Genomic DNA, 12830 nt, shown 5'->3' on the forward strand with positions numbered 1-12830 from the left:
GCGTTTCCGACCATATAAAGTATATATATTCTTGATCAGGATCAATAGCCGAGTCGATTTGGCCATGTCCGTCTGTCCGTCCGTCTGTCCGTCTGTCCGTCTGTCTGTCCGTATGAACGTCGAGATCTCAGGAACTACAAAAGCTAGAAAGTTGAGATTAAGTATACAGACTCCAGGGACATAGACGCAGCGCAAGTTTGTCGAATCATGCTGCCACGCCCACTCTAACGCCCACAAACCGCCCAAAACTGCGACGCCCACACTTTTGAAAAATGTTTTAATATTTCTTCATTTTTGTATTGGTCTTGAAAATTTCTATCGATTTGCAAAAAAACTTTTTGCCACGCCCACTCTAACGCCCACAAACCGCCCAAAGCTGCCACGCCCACACTTTTGAAAAATGTTTTGATATTTTTTCATTTTTGTATTAGTCTTGTAAATTTCTATATATTTGCCAAAAAACTTTTGGCCACGCCCACTCTAACGCCCACAAACCGCCAAAAACTGTCCTTCCCACTTACACTAGCCGAGTAACGGGTATCAGATAGTCGGGGAACTCGACTATAGCGTTCTCTCTTGTTTTTATATTACTATTTTTACGCGTTACTCGTAGAGTAAAAGGGTATACTAGATTCGTTGAAAAGTATGTAACAGGCAGAAGGAAGCGTTTTCGACCTTATAAAGTATATATTCTTGATCAGGATCAATAGCCGAGTCGATCTGGCCATGTCCGTCTGTCCGTCTGTCTGCCCGTCTGTCCGTTCGTCTATCCGTCCGTATGAACGTCGAGATCTCAGAAACTACAAAAGCTAGAAAGTTGAGATTAAGCATACAGACTCCAGGGACATAGACGCAGCGCAAGTTTGTCGATTCAGGTTGCCACGCCCACTCTAAGGCCCACAAACCACCCAAAACTACCACGCCCACATTTTTGAAAAATGTTTTAATATTTTTTCATTTTTGTATTGGTCTTGTAAATTTCTATCGATTTGCAAAAAAACTTTTTGCCACGCCCACTCTAACGCCCACAAACCGCCCAAGGCTGCCACGCCCATACTTTTGAAAAATGTTTTAATATTTTTTCATTTTTGTATTGGTCTTGTAAATTTCTATCTATTTGCCAAAAAACTTTTTGTCACGTCCACTCTAACGCCCACAAACCGCCAAAAACTGTCAGTATTGAATACTCTCCTTCGCACTTCCACTAGCTGAGTAACGGGTATCAGATAGTCGGGGAACTCGAATATAGCGTTCTCTCTTGTTTTTTGTTTAGATTTATTTTATGAAATTACGCTTCTTAAATACTTATATTTAGGCTGCAGTTTTTGCACTTTTTTGCAGACTACATAATTTTATAAGGCTTTACACTTTATACTAATACGAGTAAAAGAAATTTCTCGTGTTAACTGAAGTTGAAGTTTCAACCCAAGGGCAAAGAGTATATTGGGTTGGGTTATCGGCTGTGTGACCCAGCAGTTCGACAACTGGTCGACAAACGGGATGTTTTGTTTGATGAAAGATGATGTTGTATTGATCAACCTGGAGGAACTCAAAGAGCCCTGCCAGCGAGATGGGGCCGAAAACGATGAAACCGTATCTGACATATCCGTCGATACTGGCAGCTCGGATGAGAGCATAGATCATTATGAGAGTGCTGACAATAGGGAGGAGCAGGTCGTAGAAGAGGCACGCAGAGGCCCTGGTCGCCCCAAGATTGTCCGGACTGGAAAACCTGGACGTCCGAAGAAACAATATAACATCTTGGGAGCTCTTGTTTCGGAAAATGTTCCGATCCCTTTGACTTGCAAAGAGGCGGTGGAAAATTCATGCCATGGAATGGCGCGAAGCTATGGCTGGTTGACAATCAAACTTGGCAGATTACTGATTAACCGAAGAATCAGAGAGCAATTGGTTGCAAATGGGTTTTCAACGTGAAACGAGATAAGGATGGACAAATAGCTCAAAGTTCGTCTGGTAGCAAAGGGATGCTCCAAGCCGTTTGGCATAGATTACCTGGAAACTTTTTCGCCGGTATGCCGACTGGAGAGTGTGCGTATGATGATAGCACTGGCGGCGGAGTTTAAACTTTATCTTCATCGGTTTACATGAAGCAGCGGGAGGGATATATTGACGAGAAGAATCCTGACAAGGTATTGGTGCAATATTGGAAAGCAATATACGGCTTATACGGCTGGATCGAAAAGCTAAATGGCGTTTTGGTGGATATGGGATCTATTTCCTGCAACAACGAGCCATGTTTAGATAAACAGAGCTGACAAGGTAACCTTTCAAGAATTCTTGTATATGTTGACGATATACTTATAGCTTGCCAATCGCACGAGGATTTTCTGGAAATTAAAGCATTTCACAATCGTTTGCGTGCGTTGACAGGGGTCCGTTAAGCCATTTCCTGGGAATGGAAATCAAGCGAATTATGCAAGTCGGCAAAAACTCCCCTGGATGCAGGTTTCCAGATAGATTGCATCAACGACAAGTGCAAAAAGGTGGATCCCACAGTCTATCAATCTGTGGTTGGAGAGCTTATGTGGCTAGCTCCGACAAGACCAGACATACTGCATTAGGTGTCCAAAATCAACGGAACCAAAATCCGCATGCTGAGCACATGGCTGGCATAAAGCACATTCTAAGGTATCTATCGTCCACGGTTGACATGAAATTACATTTTTAGCAATGTGGACAATCGTTCTGTAGATACGTGGATGCTGATTGGGCAGGCGATACGCTTGACAGGAAGTCTTACACTGGCTACATCTTCTTGTTGGCCGGAGGTCCAATTTCTTGGCGTTTGTATTAAATATAATTTGTAAACATGCATGCATTGAGGAAGGGTGTAGAATGCACGATTGTATTCGTTACCGATCATAGCCTATAGATTTGTCCCTCTTTAACGAATCAGGAATAAGAAAATATGTATAACCATTTGGTCACTTCTTTCATTTCTTACTCAGTCGCAAAAAAAATCCCGCATTGAACACACGGTGTTTTACTTAGCTCTCTTAGGATTCTGCCGCTCAATAGGGTGCGCGCTCCTTTGTTTTGGGAAAATGAGACATTTTTATGTTGTTGAGACTCATATTTCTTTTATAATTTTCACAATTTGCTGTACGGGTGAGTAAATAACAAAATTTAATAACATACATATATGGCTGTTACCGCCGTAATTTAAATTCAACCGCCAACTAGGCGAAAAAGACGTAGCCCTGAAAACCTTTGGTAAAAGGGTTACCCATGATCTGCGGTTATTGGATAGGGCAACACTTGTACGACACTTGAGGAAACACTGGCGAAGGAGAAAAAACAAAGTTTTTTAAAGCTGCTCGCTTTGCTAAAATAAATTAAATAAAAATAAAGTGACTGCTACAAAAGGTTGTTTATTATTGCTCTCCCTAGGCCCAAATTAATTAGTGCCTCAACAATGGCAATTCAAATTCAATTCAAAATCTTAAATTTGGGAAGGGGTGCACAACAGAGAACTGCAACGAGTACGATTAATTATGAACAAATAAATACTCTGTCCAAAAAGAGAATCCAATCGGTACACGACCAACTTGTCCATTCAATATAAGTATGCCCAGCGTCGAACTTATTTGAATTAGAGCGAATTGTGCACGAAGTAGGGGTAGGGAATCAGACTCGGCTATACGGTATGGGCTACTTCGGTTGCTATCAAAGTGGATCGGCTAAAGTCGTACGACGTTCCATTGCATTGAACGTCTTGATTGATTTTGTTTGAATAAAATCATTTGAGGTATACTCGAGTAAAAATATATGAACTGTAGGTATGAAGCGCAAACTGAACGATTCTCATAATAATAAAGTAACTTCAGGAATATATATATTTATTTATATATTTATTTTCATATATTTATTTTATGGCAGGAAATTTTTATAAATTGAATTTAAAAATATTAGCCAGGTGCAAGTCAATTGCGTTTTTCTGTTATTATGTTTCCAGCTAAGGAGAAGGATCTCTCAGCTGCGGTATTACTTGCTGGCATTGAGTAAGTGTCCATGGCCACCTCAAACAAATTTGAAAATTTTGGTTTATTTAAAGTCCACCAATCCAGAAAATTAAAACTATTCGACATTTTCACAATTTCTTTCGCGTATCTGTTTACCTCTTCGTCTGGAGTTTCTATTTTTGGTAAACCCGAATTTTGTATTAATTTCGCAAGGAAAAAAACGTCGTTTGATGATGAAGCTGAAACTAAATTATCAGATTCGCTAAAAGCATCCGTCTGGCTATTTAAGTCAAAGTTAAATATTGAGCTTGTAGTTGGAGTTAAGGGTGTTAATGGCATTTTTAGCATTTTTTGAAAAAACAAGCGATGCACAAAATTCTTTTATCTCATCCAGCTCAGTTGCTTGCATATTAATCGGTGGAGGCTATAAAAAGAAGGCCACTTTATGCCAAATATTTAAGTTAGCCACAACGGTTTCAACGTTTCCTAAAATGTGTTAATGTTATTTCGTAGAGCTTTAATAACATTTGAGCCTCTATCGGTCACAAATTTAATGGGCTCTATATAGTTAACTCTAAATTCCTCAAATACACTGTGCAGTTTCTTAGAGATGTTTTGACTGGTGGTCTTTTGGAAATCCATTGATTTCATCCCGAGCACAATGTCTTGTAACTTGTTGTCTACCATGTAGTGGAATGTGACGCCCAGAAAGTTTTGATGAACATAATTATCCGTCCACATATTAATTGTGGTTGATGCTCCTCCGCTGCGTACAATTTCTTTAATCTCCCTTCCAAGCTGTCTTGTGTAAGGTCTTCTAAGTCAATATTCTCTCCGTAATCTGCCCCCAGCTTTATAAAAATTTTAGCATTTTTTTTTAAAGCGAGCACCTTATACAGGTGTATACGGCCGGCAATCGGTGACGCAATTCGCACAAATTTTGGTAGCCTCGTTTTTTATTTCAACAGACATTTGATTTAACGATATTGGTTTATATATGGCCTATGCAAGTTTGAGGTTTGGCCGTTTTTATACCCGTTACTCGTAGAGTAAAAGGGTATACTAGATTCGTTGAAAAGTATGTAACAGGTAGAAGGAAGCGTTTCCGACCATATAAAGTATATATTCTTGATCAGGATCAATAGCCGAGTCGATCTGGCCATGTCCGTCTGTCCGTCTGTCTGCCCGTCTGTCCGTTCGTCTGTCCGTCCGTATGAACGTCGAGATCTCAGGAACTACAAAAGCTAGAAAGTTGAGATTAAGCATACAGACTCCAGGGACATAGAAGCAGCGCAAGTTTGTCGATTCATGTTGCCACGCCCACTCTAACGCCCACAAACCGCCCAAAACTGCCACGCCCACACTTTTGAAAAATGTTTTGAAATTTTTTCATTTTTGTATTAGTCTTGTAATTTTCTATCAATTTACCAAAAAACCTTTTGCCACGCCTACTCTAACGCCCTCAAACCGCCCAAAGCTGCTACGCCCACACTTTTGAAAAATGTTTTGATATTTTGTCATTTTTATGTTGGTCTTGTAAATTTCTATCGATTTGCCAAAAAACTTTTTGCCACGCCCACTCTAACGCCCTCAAACCGCCCAAGGCTGCTACGCCCACACTTTTGAAAAATGTTTTGATATTTTGTCATTTTTATATTGGTCTTGTAAATTTCTATCGATTTGCCAAAAAACTTTCTGCCACGCCCACTATAACGCCTACAAACCGCAAAAAACTGCGTTTAAGACTCTCCTTCTCTCTTCCACTAGCTGAGTAACGGGTATCAGATAGTCGGGGAACTCGACTATAGCGTTCTCTCTTGTTATAAGTTAGCACAATGAGCATGTGCGACAATAAACGAACCGGGCACAATTTCGTCTTGTTCATTTTTTATTTCGGCCAATATATTCCATAAGGAACTTTGAGCTTTGTGTACACCACTTAAGGTATATGTTCCGCACTTTATTTTATCGGATACAGCTGAATTGTTTTCCATTTTTACAAAAGTTTAACCAATCTAACCACGTGCAATAACTCGAGTAAATGCTTTCAATTAGTATGATGTTCTAACCAAACTCTTTCAAACGCTTCAATCATACAAGTATAAATGCGAATGATTTTCGGTTGTATCCTACAATAGTGAACGTGCAAAAGCAAATCAAGTATGAGGTGATTGGTAAACACTTAAAGCAAAGACATTATAATAATGTTTAATGTCTTTGCTTAAAGTGTGTTGGTTGTTCCTGGTCGAAGGCAAATGGTCCGATTCATATACATACATGAATCAAACCGAAAGAATCATTGAGAGTCCCTTTACTATTTATTCAGTAAATTCTGTTTTCTTGGTATTTATATTTTTAATTTATATATTTTAATGCGATTTACCACCTATCTGTAATCTAGGATTTCCGACTTTCAATATAAATTGAAGAGAATTTAATAGATATATGTCTTGATTAGCTGTTCAGTTTTCCTCTAATTATACTTTTCATTAAGGTTTCTCTGTTTTAGTTTGCTAATTGCAGTTGTTGATTATTTGTTTATATTTCCTCCAATTGTACATATACACAGGTGGTCAAAAGTATTTACACAACAGGTGATTTGTCACCTGTTCATGTTTGTTGACATTTAATGATATTCGATGAGATTTAATATTGATTTGAGAGTTGATATTTAATGATGAATCAATCCTATCAAATTTAATGATGGATATTCGTCGCTTTCTGTGCAAAAAACCACGTATTGAAAACGAAAATGTGAGTATAAAATACTATCATATCAAATTTAATAGAATATAAAACACAGCGAGGATGTGCAGGTTTATTGTACAATGAATGAGTGAATATATTTATAGTTTTTTTTATCGGTTGCCAAGCGCAGCCTAACATCGCAGAAAAAAATGTTTCAGAAAGGACAGAAAGCTTGACTGGAAACGCAGTAAAAATTTTAATTTGCATCGAATAACTTTCACAATTAATATTGTGGAGTGTAACATAACCTTTTTTTCAGAGTTCTACAGATATGGATATAGATCCCGATAATTCGAAAAGCTCATATTCGACAGTTGGTTCTCTAAATCAGAATCTGAGTTCATACGATATTGAATTATTCGTACAAAAATTTTCAGCTCATGGAATAAACTTGATCCCTGAATTGCAAAAAAAGATTTGGACTCCCCCTGAAAGCTAAAATTTTTTTCGCATCGGGCCCTAGAAATTTAAAGTTTCAACGTCATTGGCTTCATAAATACTCATGGCTGGCGTACTCGGAAAAAGAAGACGGCGCATTCTGCAAGGGACTGCTCTTCGACGTTCCAAGGATACGAGAAGACTTGGTGAAGAAGAACCGATAATAAATGATGGAAATTTCCGGGCTCTCTTGAGATTCCGCGCAAAAACTGATGAGCACTTACAGAAGCATCTGAGGGATTCACCAAAAAACGCTATGTACATAAGCAATCGAATTCAGAATGAATTATTCAATATTTGTCACGATCTGATCATGTGTTGCATTGTTGATCGGGTAAACAATTCGATGGGTTTTTCTTTTCTTGGAGATGACACGCCGGACATTGGAGGAGTTGAACACAGTTCAATATGCATTCGATATTTGGATAAATGCGACGGCAAGTTTATCGTTCGAGAAGATTTTCTGTGCTTTATTCCTATCACAGATTTTACTGGAAAAGGAATAGGAACTTCTTATCTCGGTTTTTTTGAATCTTCCGGGCTTAATTGCAAGTACTTCTTCGGACAAGGTTATGATGGGGCGAGAGCGATTAGCAGGGAATTTCATGGAGCACAAGCTGTTATCAGAAAGACTCATCCACTCGCGCTTTACTCTCATTGTGCTGCTCATACCTTCAATTTGACAGTCAGCTCTGCATGCAATACCACAGCCATCAGAAACAGTCTCGGAACTCTAGAAAATGTTCATACCTTCTTTGTGTACCCTAAACGCCAAAACGCTCTCCAAGATGCGATCAACTAAAACGAAAAACTGAAAGAAAGTCGCTTGAGAAAATTAAAAAAGTTCTGCAAAACCAGATGGTCAGAACAACACGAGTCTCTTGCAAAGTACTTGCATCTACAACCAGCAGTGATTCTTGCCCTTGAAGTGATTTCGACCACCTGGAAGGACCCAACGACTTCATCTGGAGCTTTCCAACTCCTTTCAGCTATAAAGACAGCAAATTTTCAGGTAAAGTCAAAAGCACAGTCAAATATTGACGATTTTGTCAAATGTTTGTATATTATATTCTCAAAATTTTAATTCCAGATTTCCATGCATGTTTTGGGTTCGGTACAACCTGTGACTCTGTCTCTGAGTCGAGTACTACAAACTGAAAACCAAGATCTTGGCGAAGCTATTGAATTGGCTGATGCTGCAAAGCAGGTTTTGATTGACAGAAGAGAAAACGCTGAAGAGAACTTCAAAGAAATTTTCAGTACTGTGAGTGAAATTGGGAACAAATACGAAATAGAATTGCGGAAGCCGAGGCTCGCGTCAAAACAGACTCAACTTTCAAATGCCCAAACCGAGTCAGTTGACGATTACTTCCGCATTACAGTCTACATCCCATACATTGATTTATTTTTGACTCATCTGGAAGATCGATTTTTGAATCATCGTTTTATTCTATCAAATTTTGCTTGTCTCTTCCCCAACAAACTGAAAAATTTCGATAAAGATTCTTGCACCCAGTTATTTCAACCATATTCTGCAATTTTGCACGACGATGATTCCCCTGACATTTGGATCGACGAAGTTCAACTTTGGCGTAAATACATTGCCGGCCACATCGTCAGAAATTCAATGGAAGCACTCGATATGTGTAATAAAGACGCGTTTCCCAATGTCCATCAAATGCTTCGCATTTTGGCAGTTTTGCCAATAACAACAGCTACTAATGAACGTTCTTTTTCAACATTATGTCGTCTTAAAACGTACCTCAGGTCGACAATGTCTGAAGACCGGCTAAATGGTCTAGCCTCGCTCAACATTCATCGCGATGTTAAGGTCGACACGCAAAAAGTTTTGGAAAAGTTTTTTTCTGTACCCCGCAGAGTCAACTTATTGACAAATTGTAACTGAAAAAATGTACGTTACGTTATAACACGATTAAAAATGTTTATTCGAACAAAAAGTTATCATATTTTGTATAATATATTTTTATACCCGTTACTCGTAGAGTAAAAGGGTATACTATATTCGTTGAAAAGTATGTAACAGGCAGAAGGAAGCGTTTCCGACCATATAAAGTATATATATTCTTGATCAGGATCAGTAGCCGAGTCGATCTGGCCATGTCCGTCTGTCCGTCCGTCTGTCTGTCCGTCTGTCCGTATGAACGTCGAGATCTCAGGAACTACAAAAGCTAGAAAGTTGAGATTAAGTATACAGACTCCAAGGACATAGACGCAGCGCAAGTTCGTCGACTCATGTTGCCACGCTCACTCTAACGCCCACAAACCGCCCAAAACTGCCACGCCCACATTTTTGAAAAATGTTTTAATATTTTTTCATTTTTGTATTGGTCTTGTAAATTTATATCGATTTGCAAAAAAACTTTTTGCCACGCCCACTCTAACGCCCACAAACCGCCCAAAGCTGCCACGCCCACACTTTTGAAAAATGTTTTGATAATTTTTCATTTTTGTATTAGTCTTGTAAATTTCTATCTATTTGCCAAAAAACTTTTTGCCACGCCCACTTTAACGCCCACAAACCGCCAAAAACTGTCCTTCGCACTTACACTAGCTGAGTAACGGGTATCAGGTAGTCGGGGAACTCGACTATAGCGTTCTTTCTTGTTTATATTATATTCACATAATATATGTAAGTTAAAAACCCCCTTGGATGATTCCTGCGCACGGGCCTGTATAGCACAATGCAAATTGACAATGATATGCTTGTTAACGGTAACAGTTTGAACGTAATATTTTATGTAGTACCAGATAAATGTATGACAAAAAATATTGTACTTGGTCGAGAAGTGTTAGCTCAGGGATATGCTGCTGTAGTGTCCTGTAAAGGAGTAGAAATAATAAAGTGTGAAACAACAAGAGAGAACGCTATAGTCGAGTTCCCCGACTATCTGATACCAGTTACTCAGCTAGTGGAAGGGAGAAGGAGAGTCTTAAACACAGTTTTTGGTTATAGTGGGAGTGGCAGAAAGTTTTTTGGCAAATCGATAGAAATTTACAAGACTAATACAAAAATGAAAAAATATCAAAACATTTTTCAAAAGTGTGGGAGTAGCAGCTTTGGGCGGTTTGTGGGCGTAAGAGTGGGCGTGGCAAAAAGTTTTTTGGCAAATCGATAGAAATTTACAAGACCAATACAAAAATGAAAAAATATCAAAACATTTTTCAAAAGTGTGCGCGCGTCAGTTTTGGGCGGTTTGTGGGCGTTAGAGTGAGCGTGGCAACATGAATCGACGAACTTGCGCTGCGTCTATGTCCCTGGAGTCTGTATACTTAATCTCAACTTTCTAGCTTTTGTAGTTCCTGAGATCTCGACGTTCATACGGACAGACGGACAGACAGACGGACGGACAGACGGACATGGCCAGATCGACTCGGCTACTGATCCTGATCAAGAATATATAATATATACTTTATGTGGTCGGAAACGCTTCCTTCTGCCTGTTACATACTTTTCAACGAATCTAGTATACCCTTTTACTCTACGAGTAACGGGTATAAAAACTGTAAATAATTGCTCTACATTTATAGACAACTCATTGAAAATGTTAGAAAGCAATCTCATAGAGGCATTAGGCGAGATCGCTTATTCGTATGTCATTGTGTACATGGATGTCATAATGATCGTAGCTCCAACCATAGAATTGGATAGTTGATCAAAGTCGAGATTTTCATTTAATGTTAAAAAGTGCATCTTTCTTAAAACTTTAGTTCAATATTTAGGATTTGAAGTACGGGCGGGTGAGATTAGTCCAAATACACGCAAAATAGAATCTTTGAGTGTCTTGCCACCGCCTAGGTCTGTAACAACATTGAAACAGTTTATTGGGTTAGCATCGTACTTCCGGCAGTTCGTTCCTGGACTTTCACAGCTGAAAGTTTTCCTCCGGAAAACTCCCCTGAATATGAAAAGGTTGTTGAAAAGCAAATCGAAGTAACAGAAGTATCTGATGATTGGGTTCGTGTTGAGCAACAGAAAGATCATGATATTGTAGAAACCACTTCTAAGGTAGCCAGTAGTGCATCGTGGATTTAGATGGTCGGTTATTAACCAAGTGCATGAATCCATAATGCATCTGGGTTGGGAGAAAACGCTTAACTAAGTATTCGACTAATATTGGTTAGAGGTCATGGCCAAATACGTGCGAGGATCTGTTGAAAATTGCATAACATGCTGAGTTTCCAAATCATCTTTTGGGAAAGTACAAATGGAATTACATCCAATTTCCAAAGTAAACATTCCATGGCATACTATTCACATAGACATATCAGGCAAGCTTAGTGGTAAAAACGACCGTAGAGAATATGTTATTGGGCAGATTGATGCATTCACCAAGTATGTACATCTCTATCACACTCTATCACACGACCGTAGAGAATATGTTATTGGGCAGATTGATGCATTCACCAAGTATGTACATCTCTATCACACGTACATGTTAAGTGCAGAGATTTGTGTAATGGAGTTGAAATCATCAATACCCTTGTTCTGAGTCCCTATTCGAATTGTGGCTGATCAGGGAAGAAGTTTCACGGGGGCTAAGTTCGTTGAATTTTGCTCTTCACAAAAGATACAACTACATTTGATAGCGACTGGAGCAAGCCAATGTAATGGTCAGGTTGAGAGGGCTATGAGTACCTTGAAGAATTTTTTAACAGCAGCAATAGGCATTGGGTGACGTACAATTAGCTATAAATTGTACTACTAACAAGATAACCAAAGCAAGTCCTATAAAGATATTAATGGGAATAGTTGGGACAACCCACTTTTTTAGGCCTTTTTCCCATTAAAGATTTAGAAACAGAAATAGATCTGAATAAGATAAAAACCCAAGCTTTAGAGATAATGGCAGAGCGAAAATAGTCAAACTTAGTGTTGGAGATTTTGTGTTGTTTAATAATATTGAGAGAAACCAAACTAAATTAGATGCTAAATATAGAGGCCCATTTGAGATTATATATGTATTAGAGAACGACAGTTATTATTTTAAAGAGTATGAAGGGTAAGAGTAGCTATGCAAATGAAAGGTTAAGAACTAAGTTCCCCGACTATCTGATACCCGTTACTCAGCTAGTGGAAGGGAGAAGGAGAGTCTTAAACACAGTTTTTGGCGGTTTGTAGGCGTTATAGTGGGCGTGGCAGAAAGTTTTTTGGCAAATCGATAGAAATTTACAAGACCAATACAAAAATGAAAAAATTTCAAAACATTTTTCAAAAGTGTGGGCGTAGCAGCTTTGGGCGGTTTGTGGGCGTTAGAGTGGGCGTGGCAAAAAGTTTTTTGACAAATCGATAGAAATTTACAAGACCAATACAAAAATGAAAAAATTTCAAAACATTTTTCAAAAGTGTGGGCGTAGCAGCTTTGGGCGGTTTGTGGGCGTTAGAGTGGGCGTGGCAAAAAGTTTTTTGGCAAATCGATAGAAATTTACAAGACCAATACAAAAATGAAAAAATTTCAAAACATTTTTCAAAAGTGTGGGCGTGGCAGTTTTGGGCGGTTTGTGGGCGTTAGAGTGGGCGTGGCAGCATGAATCGACAAACTTGCGCTGCGTCTATGTCCCTGGAGTCTGTATACTTAATCTCAACTTTCTAGCTTTTGTAGTTCTCGACGGTCATACGGACAGACGGACAGACATGGCCAA

At 38.9% G+C, this 12830-nt stretch overlaps 1 long non-coding RNA gene across 1 annotated transcript; it reads right to left on the reverse strand.

The window, feature by feature from the left end:
- Window positions 1–6764: 6764 nt before the first annotated feature.
- LOC26534756 lies at window positions 6765–9200 on the reverse strand. Its single transcript, XR_006245155.1, has 2 exons — window positions 7247–9200; window positions 6765–7190 (listed from the first exon to the last, which is right to left on the reverse strand). It is a non-coding gene; the product is annotated as an uncharacterized LOC26534756 (long non-coding RNA).
- Between the last annotated feature and the right edge of the window lie 3630 nt (window positions 9201–12830).

Source organism: Drosophila yakuba, chromosome 2R (assembly GCF_016746365.2).
Source record: "Drosophila yakuba strain Tai18E2 chromosome 2R, Prin_Dyak_Tai18E2_2.1, whole genome shotgun sequence".
NCBI classification, from domain to species: Eukaryota; Metazoa; Arthropoda; class Insecta; order Diptera; family Drosophilidae; genus Drosophila; species Drosophila yakuba.